Genomic DNA, 13,887 nt, shown 5'->3' with positions numbered 1-13,887 from the left:
AATTTCTTCAGCAGTTTCCCATCATGCAGAGAATAAAGTCCAAGCCCCTTGACTGGCCCCTCAGGCCCTTTGTGCCCTGATGCCTGACCAAGTTCTCCCACTGCGTTTTGGCCCCTCTCTCTATCAATGTCTGCACTTCAGTCACTCTCGTCCCTGATGGCCTACACTCAGTTCCTTGAATGTGTTGAGTTTTTGATGCCTTAGATCCTTCTTATACCTCTCTTGTCTAGAAATCTGTTTTTCTCCTTCTTTTTCTCTGAGCTCTTACAGAGTTCAGCTTAATGGGGTCACTTACGAGGTCTTTCCTGAACACTCAGTCTGCAGTAAGTTCCCTGTTTATTCTGCTATTCTCTTTTATAATACTCTTATTGCATAGCACTCATCAACATCCTGTATGTGTTTACTTGTTTGCTTTTAACCTGAAGAAAGCTCATCTCAAAATACGCACTAAATAATTATGTATATATATATATCTAATGTTTATACAGATATATCTAATTAACTTATATATAGGTATATCTGGGCTTCCCCATTGGCTCAGTGGTAAAGAATCTGCCAGCAATGCAAGAGCCACAGGAGACTCTGGTTCCATTCCTGGGTCAGGAAATCTCCTGGAGGAGGATATGGCAACCCACTCCAGTATTCTTGCCTGGAGAGTCCCATGGACAGAGGAGCCTGGTGGCCTATAGACCATGGGGTCTCAAAGAGTCAGACATGACTAAAGCGACCAAGCATGCATGTACAGGTTTATCTAGAGTAAATATCTCATAGTAAAGGCTCATTCTCCTTGTCTGGAATACTGGTGACAGTCTTAGGCGTGAACAGAGCAGATGCAGGTTTAGATTGGGTCCTTTTCTTTGCTTGTCATCTCGGTGTGTCCCTCATCTGCTTCCAAGTCCCGCCCATCACCAATCAGAGATGAAGCCATCCACATCCATCACATCCTGTCCACACACAGCCAGAATCAGAGCTGCAGCAGCTACTGCTAGGAGCGCTCAGGCTTTTGGCTTCTGTTGTGTCAAGCTGAGTCGTTCAAACACAGGGATTTCTGTAATACATGTATTATGCCAGACGTTATGTTTTTGTTACTAAGGGTAAGAATTATACATTATTGAAAAAGTTAGAAGGGACACCCTCTACTAGTGCCTCCTGCAAAATTCCTGTTGCCTGTCAGTATTCATGAATTGCTGTAGGGGTTGTGGGAAGTTTTATGAAGTCTTTGATGACTTTGGATATGAAGGACACGTTTCTGGAAAGTTTTTTTTGTCAGTTGAAACCCTTTCCCTCTATGCATGGTTTAGTTCCTAACTGATGTCACTTTGGAAATAACATTTTCCTTACCTGAGCCTGCAAATTCAGGTTAGGAATTTTCACTGGTTTCTGGCCTTCATTGTTACTATATATATTTTTTTCATGTTCAAGAATCAATGTTCCAAATTAAGATAAACACTGCCTGGACATACAGAGGTTTGATATGGTTCAAAAGCTCATTTTGTTTTAGACAAGTGCTGAGGCTGGTGAAACGGGATATCATTTTGCTGTTGCTTAAAGCTAGCAATCTCCTTTGTAGAAAAGTGACAGTTTCTTAAGGATTCAACACCATTGTAGAGGCAATGTGAAACATATTAAAATGTGATGCTGATCCAAAAAAAAAAAACCACCAAAAACCACGTTTGTCTAGGTTCTTTGACACGAGGAGAGAGGTGAACTTTATATTGTAGTGAAAATTCTCTCTTTGTAAAGCTGTATTAAAAGCTTATGTCAGTAAAAGTTTCAAAATGGGAAGGACAATGTTTGTGATCAACAATGTCTTTTCTCAAGATGTTTCTACAATGGGAGAGTCTTTGTGGAATTGAACACAGTCCAACCTGGTCCTCAGCCTCCCAGTCTTAAAAACTTGATTTCAGTCACACACAAGGAGGGAATCCATTGCTCAGGGTGACTGATATGGGGTCAGAATACCATCTTGTTAATTTAGAATGAGAAATGTAACTCACAGATCAGCCTTACAAGCAGACTTACTCACTTTGGATAGTCCTATCTGGGCACCTAATTTATTAATGTAAGTGTGGTTGGTGAGTCTACAAGTAGAAGGAGAAGGACAAGTAAGAAGAAGAGAAAAAAGCAGAGGAAGAGGAAGAAAGTCAAATAATAAATAGATTTAGATTACTTCCACAATAGGAATGGAATTTTCAAGGTGTTTGGCTAAGTGTTTGCCTCTTCTAGACAGAGCTGGATTGCACTGCCAATATAAGCCTCTGTGACTTATTTTTTAGTGTTTCGGGGGCTGACCAACTCAATTTTGAATACACATATTTTAAGATCTCTGTTCAAACTGTCAATTCAAGTACAACCAAATATTGTAGAGCTTGAAGTCATTTCTTCTTTAAGGTGGTTATATATGTCTTCTCTGGTACATTATATACAGATATTAAATTTTTCAAAATTAAATCTGGATTTCAAATATTAAAGCACTATGCTAAGAATACCATATGGATCAGCATTAAATAGTCATTTGTAGTCTAGCAGTTTAGCACTATTTCAGCCAATCACAGGAGGGAAGAATGTTGGAAATAAAACCTGAGAAATTAGATGAAGAGGAAGAGGGGTTAAAGATAAGGACTGTTATTAAAGGGCTGCTTCTTAGGTTCCATTTGGTTGAGTGACATTGATGCTCACTTGTCTGCTTCTGGCTTAGCCTAAACAGAAGAGATGGTCCTTGTTTGCTACAAATCTGTAAAGCAAGGCTGATCTTTTTTCCCAGATAAAGTATCTTACTATAAGCTTTTGATTTGAATATTGGATGACAAATTTTTAAACTGTTTAATTATTTTTATTGATTATTTTTGTGTTTCAGCTAGCTAGCCCACATTAAATGCAAATATTGTTTTGCTGACAATCTTTGCTTGATTTGTTATTTTATTACCTGTACAGAGGCCCTGTTGGAGACTTCCTTTTAAGCACTTGGCTTCTTACTGTAAATTGTGTCCCTAACACTGGAGGAGAGAAAAATAAGCTGCAAGATTTTCTTTCAGCATTAACCATTTGGAGGACCTTTTAGTTCTTGTAAATGATTTCACAGAATTTAAAGTCTGAGATCACTATGGATGTGGGGCATTGGAAAAATGGGGAAAATTCACATGGGTATTTGAACTGTCATTCCCTGAACTACATCTGTGGGTTTGAAGTCATTATTAAAAAGGATAGATGGAGAGTGAAAAAGTTGGCTTAAAGCTCAACATTCAGAAAACAAAGATCATGGCATCTGGTCCCATCACTTTATGGCAAATAGATGGGGAAGCACTGGAAACAGAGGCAGACTTTATTTTGGGGGCTCCAAAATCACTGCAGATGGTGACTGCAGCCATGAAATTAGAAGGTGCTTACTCCTTGGAAGGAAAGTTATGACCAACCTAGACTGCATATTCAAAAGCAGAGACATTACTTTGCCAACAAAAGTCCATCTAGTCAAGGCTATGGTTTTTCCAGTAGTCATGAATGGATGTGAGAGTTGGACTATGAAGAAATCTGAGCACCGAAGAATTGATGCTTTTGAGCTGTGGTGTTGGAGAAGACTCTTGAGAGTCCCTTGGTCTGCAAGGAGATCCAACCAGTCCATCCTAAAGGAGATCAGTCCTGGGTGTTCATTGGAAGGACTGATGTTGACACTGAAACTTCAATACTTTGGCCACCTGATGTGAAGAGCTGACTCATTTGAAAAGACCCTGATATTCAGAAAGATTGAAGGCAGGAAAGGAAATGATAGAGAATGGGATGGTTGGATGGCATCACTGACTCATTGAACAGAGTTTGAGTAAACTCCAGGAATTGGTGATGGACAGGGAGGCCCATAGTGCTGCAGTCGCAAAGAGTTGGACATGACTGAGCAACTGAACTGAACTGAGAAACAAATTAAGAAAGAAATATTTATTAACAGAACCGATAAAGCTATGTTTGTTCTTTACCGAAGATCAAAGTACTGTTAAGAAAAAATGGAAATCAATTAAAGGTCAGACCATTTACAATTAACTTAAAAATCTATATTTTAAATCTGGAGTATGCTCAGTTGCAAGATGTTTTCAAAGTTTTATATTGAATCAGATGACTGTTTTTAGACTTTTGAAATAAAGAATATGCTTTCAAATCAACAATCTGAATGTTATGTTGTGAAGAAAATGAGATAATCAGGTAGTACTGTTCAGTTTGGTAATATGTATTTATCGTGTAATAGTAAATTTATCTCAAGCATGGCAGAACAGAGGCTCACATGATTATGGATTGTAGAATGTGGACAAGACAATCTGTATTCTCATTGTTCTGAATGTCATAATAAATGCTCTCATAAAATAACAAAATCTTCCATTCTTTGGCTGAATATATAAAATCACACACTTTGGCTAATATATAAAATTGCAATTGTATATAAATATAAAAATTACACACAATATATCATTTAATTCCCATACAATATGGAAAAACTTTAGTTTATAAGACTGACCGGCCCTGGATTCTTATTATGGGTTGAAGGTTGCTGCCTGAACTTTTGTTTAAAGGTAAACACACAAATAAATTTTGTTTTGGTTTTACTTTAAAAAAAAAAAAGAACAAAATAATAATAGAAAAAGAACCCTAGCATTACCTAGATGGCACTCTTTAAGGGGAGTGACTCTTCTAATGATGCTAACTTTATTGTAAGTTCTGGTAGAACTGTGAGCTCTAAATTGGATGGAGAAATATTCCTTTCAGATTTGTCATGAATATGCTGGTTGCCCTTTAAACAGGCTGGACAGGAAGCTCTGCGCAAGTATCAAAGAGAAGGAAAGCAGACTTTTCCTGGAAACTAGGCAGGAGACTAAATGAAGCCCTCAGAACAGTGAATCTCAAATACTGGCCAATGAACTCAGGCTGATCTGTGATGACATTTTCACTGGATTGCAGTGAAATTAGGTCTTCAAGGAAAAAAAAACTTTTCATTAAATCTTTTCTTTATAAAAATTAGCCTTTGCTGAGAGATTCTGTACTTCCTACTTTTTGGTGTTTATATAAGGATGTAATGATGACAGTGGATGTAATTTCATTCCTTTTATATAGTATTTTTCCTTGGTAAAAAAAATAATGGTAACTGCTTTTAACATTTTTGGGGATTTTTACTGATTCAAAAAATTTCAAAGACTAAGGAGGCCAGGATTAGGAGAATGTTAGCCTGCTAAATAACAGCTTCTTAGCTTTATTCTTGCTTAGCTTTTACAGTGACAGTTTGATCATTAAAACTGGTAACTCTGGTCTGATTTTATATGAGATTAGAAATCAGATACAGGGGCAGTGTTGAAGCTACTTAACATTACCCAAAGCTTAAGAATTTTTTGTAAAATTTGGCCAATATAATTATGGCCTAAATATTGTTAACAGAGGGCCACTGTCAGATTCTGGAAGTGTCTCATAAACAAATATTACATTTTATACTGGCACAGTTTGTTTGTTTGTACATTATTTATGCTTAACTCTGACAAGTGATAGAAACAAAGTAGATTTTGCACCTTTAGAAAACATGTTGCCCAGTTAACAAGAACGTTTTTGGTAGTTTATATGCCAGAGCTAATCTCGGTTTCCATACCTTAAAAGCATACCTCTGAAGACTAAACCCTTCCATAATTTCATTAGTTGTACACAAAGCACAAGCCCAACCTAGAGAGGTCTTCTAAAACTGTGTGAATGCACTTAGGAACTGTGGCATATATTAATACTACTTACTAATATGGACTCAAACATATTTATCAAAGCACTGAATATTCAGATGAAAGAGACTTTCGAGTTCCCGTAAGTCAGCATTACCCAAACTAACTTGTACTGCAAATTGCTAAACAATCTAAATTCTGTACCTTAGATTCCAGATATGGCACAGATAAGAAAAAAGAGGATGTAAATGGGAGGACGTAAGCTTGAATAAAAATTTTGTATTATTATTCTGACTGAAACTCCATCTGCTTACCAAGACCGCTGTTTTTCTAGGAGTCTCATTTTATAAAGTGTTAAAAAATGTTTTATACTTCAATTATTTTATTCAACAATAGGTTATATTTAAAAATTTGTGTGTGCGTGTTCTCAGTCAGTCATTTCCGACTCTTTGCAAGCCCATGAAGTGGTGCCAGCCTGGCTCCTCTGTCCATAGGATTCTCCCAGCAAGAATACTGGAGTGGGTTGCCACTTCTTCTTCTAGAGGGTCTTCCCAACCTGGGGATCAAACTCACATCTCTTGTATCTCCTGCATTGGCAGGAGGGTTCTTTACCATGAGCCACCTGGGAAGCCCCCAAATTTAATACCCATCTTTATTTTTAAAGGATTTTAGAGGTATATCATTGGAGAAGGAAATGGCAACCCACTCTAGTGTTCTTGCCTGGAGAATCCCAGGGGCGGGGGAGCCTGGTGGGCTGCCGTCTATGGGGTCGCACAGAGTCGGACATGACTGAAGTGACTTAGCAGCAGCAGTAGCTGAGGTATATCATATGTAATTACAATAAAGTCTTAACAATTATTGAAAACAAAAAATTACTTCATTTTTGGGGGGTTTCATTTTGCTAAGGAGGATACACAGGAAACTGGTAATATAACTAAATATATATCTATTACATATGTCTTAATATATGTATATATATTACATACAACAATGGCTACACATTAGTGTCAACTGGGGAGTTTTAAACCATACTGGTGCCTGGGCCCACTTGGTATGGGATTGGACTCAATAGTTTTTAAAGGTCTCTGGTGATTCTAGCAGCTTGGAGAAATATGTGTTCTGTCCTTAGGCAGGTGCTTCTGAAAAAGGTGACTACACAAAGAGATAGTTCTCTTACATATTATTTTTCCTTATAAAATTTATTTCCAAAGATTAAATTTAAGATGTTCATTAGTGTATTTCTATGGAAGAAAATGGAAAAAGGCATTTTTGGAGGGAATCTTGGTACTTAGTTTCTCCTACATCCTTACACTATCCTCTGCATATATTATCCATTTATTTATTTCCTTCCATCTCTTCTAGATTTATTTACTTCTTTCCATCTCTTTCACTTCCCACTACTGTTAACTCTCATCCAGAAAGAAGCTTATGTCTGCCATTCTGAGTGGGCTGTAATATCCTTGCGTATATGTTAAATGCCTTAAAGCACGTTGAAATTCAATAAAGACCAGGAGACACAGGAATGATGCCAGGAGGATCTGTATTAAGTGGAGGAGAATCTTTCCTCAAGAGACTGGAGGTATTTCAGTATCAGATTTTGTATATACATCTGTATACATTTGTGTCTATAGCATACTGCCAAATTCAGACTTAAATTGAAGAAAGTAGGGAAAACCACTAGACCATTCAGGTATGACCTAAATCAAATCCCTTATGATTATACAGTGGAAGTGAGAAATAGATTTAAGGGCCTAAATCTGATAGATGGAGTGCCTGATGAACTATGGAATGAGGTTCGTGACATTGTAAAGGAGACAGGGATCAAGACCATCCCCATGGAAAAGAAATGCAAAAAAGCAAAATGGCTGTCTGAGGAGGCCTTACAAATAGCTGTGAAAAGAAGAGAAGCGAAAAGCAAAGGAGAAAAGGAAAGATATAAACATCTGAATGCAGAATTCCAAAGAATAGCAAGAAGATATAAGAAAGCCTTCTTCAGCAATCAATGCAAAGAAATAGAAGAAAACAACAGAATGGGAAAGACTAGAGATCTCTTCAAGAAAATCAGAGATACCAAAGGAACATTTCATGCAAAGATGGGCTCGATAAAGGACAGAAATGGTATGGACCTAACAGAAGCAGAAGATATTAAAAAGAGATGGGACGAATACACAGAAGAACTGTACAAAAAAAATCTTCACGACCCAGATAATCATGATGGTGTGATCACTGACCTAGAGCCAGACATCCTGGAATGTGAAGTCAAATGGGCCTTAGAAAGCATCACTACGAACAAAGCTAGTGGAGGTGATGGAATTCCAGTTGAGCTATTTCAAATCCTTAAAGATGATGCTGTGAAAGTGCTGCACTCAATATGCCAGCAAATTTGGAAAACTCAGCAGTGGCCACAGGACTGGAAAAGGTCAGTTTTCATTCCAATCCCAAAGGAAGGCAATGCCAAAGAATGCTCAAACTACTGCACAATTGCACTCATCTCACACGCTAGTAAAGTAATGCTCAAAATTCTCCAAGGCAGGCTTCAATGATATGTGAACCATAAACTTCCAGATGTTCAAGCTGGTTTTAGAAAAGGCAGAGGAACCAGAGATCAAATTGCCAACATCCACTGGATCATGGAAAAAGCAAGAGAGTTCCAGAAAAGCATCTATTTCTGCTTTATTGACTATGCCAAAGCCTTTGACTGTGTGGATCACAATAAACTGTGGGAAATTCTGAAAGAGATGAGAATACCAGACCACCTGATCTGCCTCTTGAGAAATTTGTATGCAGGTCAGGAAGCAACAGTTAGAATTGGACATGGAACAACAGACTGGTTCCAAATAGGAAAAGGAGTAGGTCAAGGCTGTATTTTGTCACCCTGCTTATTTAACTTATATGCAGGGTACATCATGAGAAACACTGGACTGGAAGAAACACAAGCTGGAATCAAGATTGCCAGGAGAAATATCAATAACCTCAGATATGCAGATGACACCACCCTTATGGCAGAAAGTGAAGAGGAACTCAAAAGCCTCTTGATGAAAGTGAAAGTGGAGAGTGAAAAAGTTGGCTTAAAGCTCAACATTCAGAAAACGAAGATCATGGCATCCGGTCCCACCGCTTCATGGGAAATAGATGAGGAAACAGTGGAAACAGTGTCAGACTTTATTTTCCTGGGCTCCAAAATCACTGCAGATGGTGACTGCAGCCATGGAATTAAAAGACGCTTACTCCTTGGAAGGAAAGTTATGACCAACCTAGACAGCATATTGAAAAGCAGAGACATTACTTTGCCAACAAAGGTCCATCTAGTCAAGGCTATGGTTTTTCCTGTGGTCACGTATGGATGTGAGAATTGGACTGTGAAGAAGGCTGAGTGCCAAGAATTGATGCTTTTGAACTGTGGTGTTGGAGAAGACTGTTGAGAGTCCCTTGGACTGCAAGGAGATCCAACCAGTCCATTCTGAAGGAGATCAGCCCTGGGATTTCTTTGGAAGGAATGATGCTGAAGCTGAAACTCCAGTATTTTGGCCACCTCATGCAAAGAGTTGACTCACTGGAAAAGACTCTGATGCTGGGAGGGATTGGGGACAAGAGAAGAAGGGGACGACAGAGGATGAGATGGCTGGATGGCATCACTGACTCGATGGACATGAGTCTTAGTGAACTCCAGGAGTTGGTGTTGGACAGGGAGGTCTGGTGTGCTGTGATTCATGGGGTCGCAAAGAGTCGGACACGACTGAGCGACTGATCTGATCTGATCTATAGCATATACACATATATATGTGCTGTATATGTTCTTTATGTGTATGGTATATGCTGTGTTGTGTTGCAGGGTGTGGGAAAGGATGGTGTGACAATGTATCTTTTTCTTTCACTGTATTGTATCCTACTTAGGATCAGATATTTTGATTTATTGTTTTGTATCCTCAGCCTTGTCCAGTGGCTAGAATATTACAATACAATAATGTAATATGTGCTCATTTGTGTCCGATTCTTTGCGACTCCATGGACTGTAGCCTGCCAGGGCTGTCTGTCCATGGGATTCTCCATGCAAGAATACTGGAATGGGTTGCCACTTCCTTCTCCAGGGGATCTTCCTAACTCAGGAATTAAACACCAGTCTCTTGAGTCTTCTGCATTGGCAGACAGGTTCCTTACCACTCTTGCCAATGTTAGTGTTCTGTAAGTGTCGGTGTAATGAATGCATGATAAAAAGAGAGAAGGAGGAGAGGAAGAAAGAAAGGAATAAGGATTAATTGAAGGTGACACTCAAAGTGACAGGACAGAGAATAAACAGTTGTGGTATTTTCAGCTGTACATAGGGAGGAGGTATGCTTGGTAGGTCAGGAAAGGGAGAAAGGGGGAGACTATTCAGCATAGCAACCCACTCCAGTACTCTTGCCTGGAAAATCCCATGGATGGAGAAGCCTGAAAGGCTACCGTCCACGGGGTCGTGAAGAGTCAGACACGACTAAGCGACTTCACTTTCACTTTTCACTTTCATGCACTGGAGAAGGAAATGGCAACCCACTCCAGTGTTCTTGCCTGGAGAATTGCAGGGATGGGGTTGCACAGAGTTGGTCACGATTGAAGCAACTTAGCAGCAGCAGCATTCAGCAAAACCTAGCCCTTCTGGTCCCCAGGATCACTTCTCTCTTCAAAGGCATATACATATATAGGTATATGTACATATAAAGGGGCTTCCCAGGTGGTACTAGTGGTAAAGAACCTGCCTGCCATTGCAGGAGACATGAGAGACCTGGGTTTGATCCCTGGGTCAGGAAGAGCCCATGGAGGAGGGCATAGTAACCTACTCCAGTATTCTTGCTTGGAGAATCCCATGGAGAGAGGATCCTGGCAGACTAGTCTATAGGGTCATAAAAAGTTGGACACAACTGAAGTGACTTAGCACCCATGCAGGCAGTTTTCAATGACTGGGGGATTGTACTTCTGTATTTCTAAATGTCTTCCTCCTAAGATTGCTTAATAAAGTAGCATGGGAACTACTGGTTTGTAGGAAAAAAAAAAAAAACTTTATGCAGTGATCTAAAGAGCAGTGAGATTTCAGAGGCTCCTTGGATTGCTGCTTCTAGAAATTTATAAGAATTCTGGGGCTGCACTGTGGGGAAGAAAAGGAAAATGAAAAGAACCATGTTTAAGTTAATTTTGAGTTGGACATGGGTCCCTTGTGGCTCAGTGGTAAACAATATGCCTGCAATGCAGGAGACCCGGGTTCGATCCCTAGATCTCCTGGAGAAGGGAATGGTTACCCACTCCAGTATTCTTGCCTGGAGAATCTCATGGACAGAAGAGCCTGGTGAGCTATAGGCCACGGGGTCACAAAGAGTAAGAGACATGACTGAGCTACTAACATGTTCTTACAGTGAATTTTTCCCTTGCTCACCTGTCCTTTTATGTTTTATTTTTTTCCCCTCCTTAGTCTCATATGTCATAACATTATTTTGAGGCAATATTTAGTAAATGATAAAGTGAAAGAGAAGTCACTCAGTCGTGTCCAACTCTTTGCGACCCCATGGACTGTAGTTTACCAGACTCCTCCATCCATGGGATTTTCCAGGCAAGAATACTGGAGTGGGTTGCCATTTCTTTCTCCAGGAGATCTTCCCAACCCAGGGATTGAACCTGGGTCTCCCGCATTGTAGGCAGATGCTTTACCCTCTGAGCCACCAGGGAAGTCCCAATAAATGATAAATGACAATAAAAATTTTAAAATGTGCTTCCCACCCCCCCCCCCCCGACCCATGAGGCTGGTGGCAGAGTTTTAGAGTTATCTGTTTTTACATTCTTATGTTTTATTGTCATAACTTCATATTTTCAAAAATCTTTTAGTTTTATAAGTTGACTTCTATTTTTCTTTTGACAATAATTCAGTGTATGTGTGTGGGTGGGCGTGGGTGTGTACACACATATATTTTTTTTATCTCCGAGTACTGTCAAATGTTCTTTCTGAAAAAGACATCATGTTTTCCTTCCATAAGATCATTAACATTTTGCATCGATGTTAAGAAATGTTTCCTCTCCACAATTAAGTTATTAAAAGTCACCTGTGCTGTTTGCTTTTTGACTGCCCTTCCAGGCCACCCTCTCTCAGGGTGGCTGGTCACAAAAGCTGTCTTCTGACTAGTTTCTATCAAAGACTGACAACAGTGGAGCAGTGGGTGGGAGGAGTGTTGGGTCAATTTATTCGTTCCCCCAAATTTCTCTCTGGTGAGTGGCTGCAGTTGGCTTTGGCCCTCCAGCAAAGCCCCTCTCCAGGGAGGGGTGCTTTGCACTCACCATCTCTGGGCTGTAGTAACCATCCTTCCTCTTGCCTTTTCAGGCCTCTGGGTGTACCATCTCACCACTGTTGCTGGCCCTGGTGCAAAGAGTAGTGTCCAACTCTGTGCAACCCCATGGACTATACAGTCCATGGAATTCTCCAGGCCAGAATACTGGAGTGGGTAGCCTTTTCCTTCTCCAGGGCATCTTCCAACCCAGGGATCAAACCCAGGTCTCCCACACTGCGGGTGGATTTTTTTTACCAGCTGAGCCCCAAGGGTCCTCTTATTAACATTTTTGGTCCCCAGGCTTGAGTGTGTCATCTGCTTGGACTGTGACCCTGCCAAATACAGCACATCAGGGCATTTATCCTAGGCCCCCACTAAATGGTCAACGTGTGGAGAACTAAAAATCCCTTTTCATTCTTTTTGTGTCTGAGGGGGGAAATCTGTCTCCTGCTTTTGGTCTTTCACTTTTCCTTTTTCTCCAGGAAAGATTTTGAACTTTTAGCTCCTCTTCAACTTGCCCCAGTTGAGAGTGTTTAAATATCAACCTATTTCCAGGGACATGGAAAATATTAAGGAATGCATTCTCAGACTTATCCTGCTGTGGGCTTCATGCAATAGATTGAGATCTGAGGGTCCTGGCTTCGTCTTGAAGGCAGGCGCAAGTAAGTTGTTTCTGCTCTGCTGTGTATTTTCTGAGATAGTAAAGGTATCTGAAATTCCTGAGGGAAGAGCCCGTTTTTATTTTATCAAGTCATTGAAAGTAATTTCTTATCATTTATTAAATATTGCCTCAAAATAATAATTTTCATTTTTTTCTTTCTCAAATTTCCTGGGTGGCTCAGTGGTACAAAAATTTGCCTGCAAAGCAGGAGATGCAAGTTTGATCCCTGGGTCGGGAAGATCCCCTAGAGAAGGAAATGGCAGCCCACTCCAGTATTCTTGCCTGGGAAATCCCATAGGCAGAGGAGCCTGGTGGGCTATAGTCCATGGGGTTGTAGAAGAGTCAGACATGGCTAAGCAACTAAAGAACACCACCTATGACTTTGAATAAGTTTGTGTGTACAATTCGGGTAAGTTGCTCAATGTTTTGTTTTTTTTTTCCTTTGTGAGCAGTTTGTATTGACTTTATCAATCTTTAAAAGAAGAAACACTTAATAAAATTAATTAAATATAAATTTTAAGATATTTCTTTAATGGAAATTAAATACTGCATTCATATATTGTATCTTCATTTTATTTGAAAACTTAAAATTATTTGTAGAGAAAGCATGGGAATGAATGCTACCTTTTAATCTATTGTGAGAGATATATAACACGTTGACAGATGAAAATAACTAGGGACTATTTTATAAACCTTCAATCATCAAATAAGTGACATGCTTGAGTCAATCAACTTAAGAGGTTACTGGTCCACTGATGAAACCATTTGAAGAAAATGTGCTGTTTGATGTTACAGAAGCCAAAAGCTGAATAAATATGTCATCTGTTTTTCATTTTAATTCACTATTTCAGAAGTATTTACTGTGTATTAAAAAATCTTTTTACTCTTTCAAATCTTTTGGACAACCTGGAGAAATTCAGACCAGTTTAACATATATCTATAAAAGCACATTCGCAGCTGAGTTATCTTGTTTATATGTGATATTAATGGCATTATATATGAACTTTTTAATTTGTGTAAGAAAACTGTTATTTTACTATTTAGCTGCTGAGTTTTAAAAAGCATACATAAAATATAAAAGGCTTTTAGTTCAGGACAAAAATTAATTAATAACAGAAAGTTTTTAAAATTTTACTTCTATATTATAAATCAATCAAAAGTATTTCTAGTTTGGAACAAAAGTATCTGGGAGCATGTTACCTTTAAAAAATAAATATGTTTTGAAAGGACAAGCTCTATTTTAAGAGACTTATTTTGTGCAATT

General features: G+C 39.1%; 1 long non-coding RNA gene across 3 annotated transcripts in view; it reads left to right on the top strand.

Annotated features, from left to right (window-relative positions):
• Window positions 1-13,887, top strand: part of LOC132343016 (uncharacterized) — a 372,811-nt gene that overhangs the window by 148,768 nt on the left and 210,156 nt on the right. Inside the window, exon 1 of one of the 3 annotated variants that reach the window (XR_009491653.1) lies at window positions 11,493-13,032. The exons of the other annotated variants lie outside the window; for them this stretch is intronic. This is a non-coding gene — a long non-coding RNA (uncharacterized lncRNA). Of the gene's footprint in view, window positions 1-11,492; window positions 13,033-13,887 lie in introns of those variants that run through there. 3 annotated transcript variants of the gene reach the window in all.

This window comes from Bos taurus, chromosome 2 (assembly GCF_002263795.3).
Source record: "Bos taurus isolate L1 Dominette 01449 registration number 42190680 breed Hereford chromosome 2, ARS-UCD2.0, whole genome shotgun sequence".
Classification (NCBI taxonomy): Eukaryota; Metazoa; Chordata; class Mammalia; order Artiodactyla; family Bovidae; genus Bos; species Bos taurus.
Note: the sequence above shows the minus strand (reverse complement) of the source record. Positions and strands in the feature narration are given on the sequence as shown.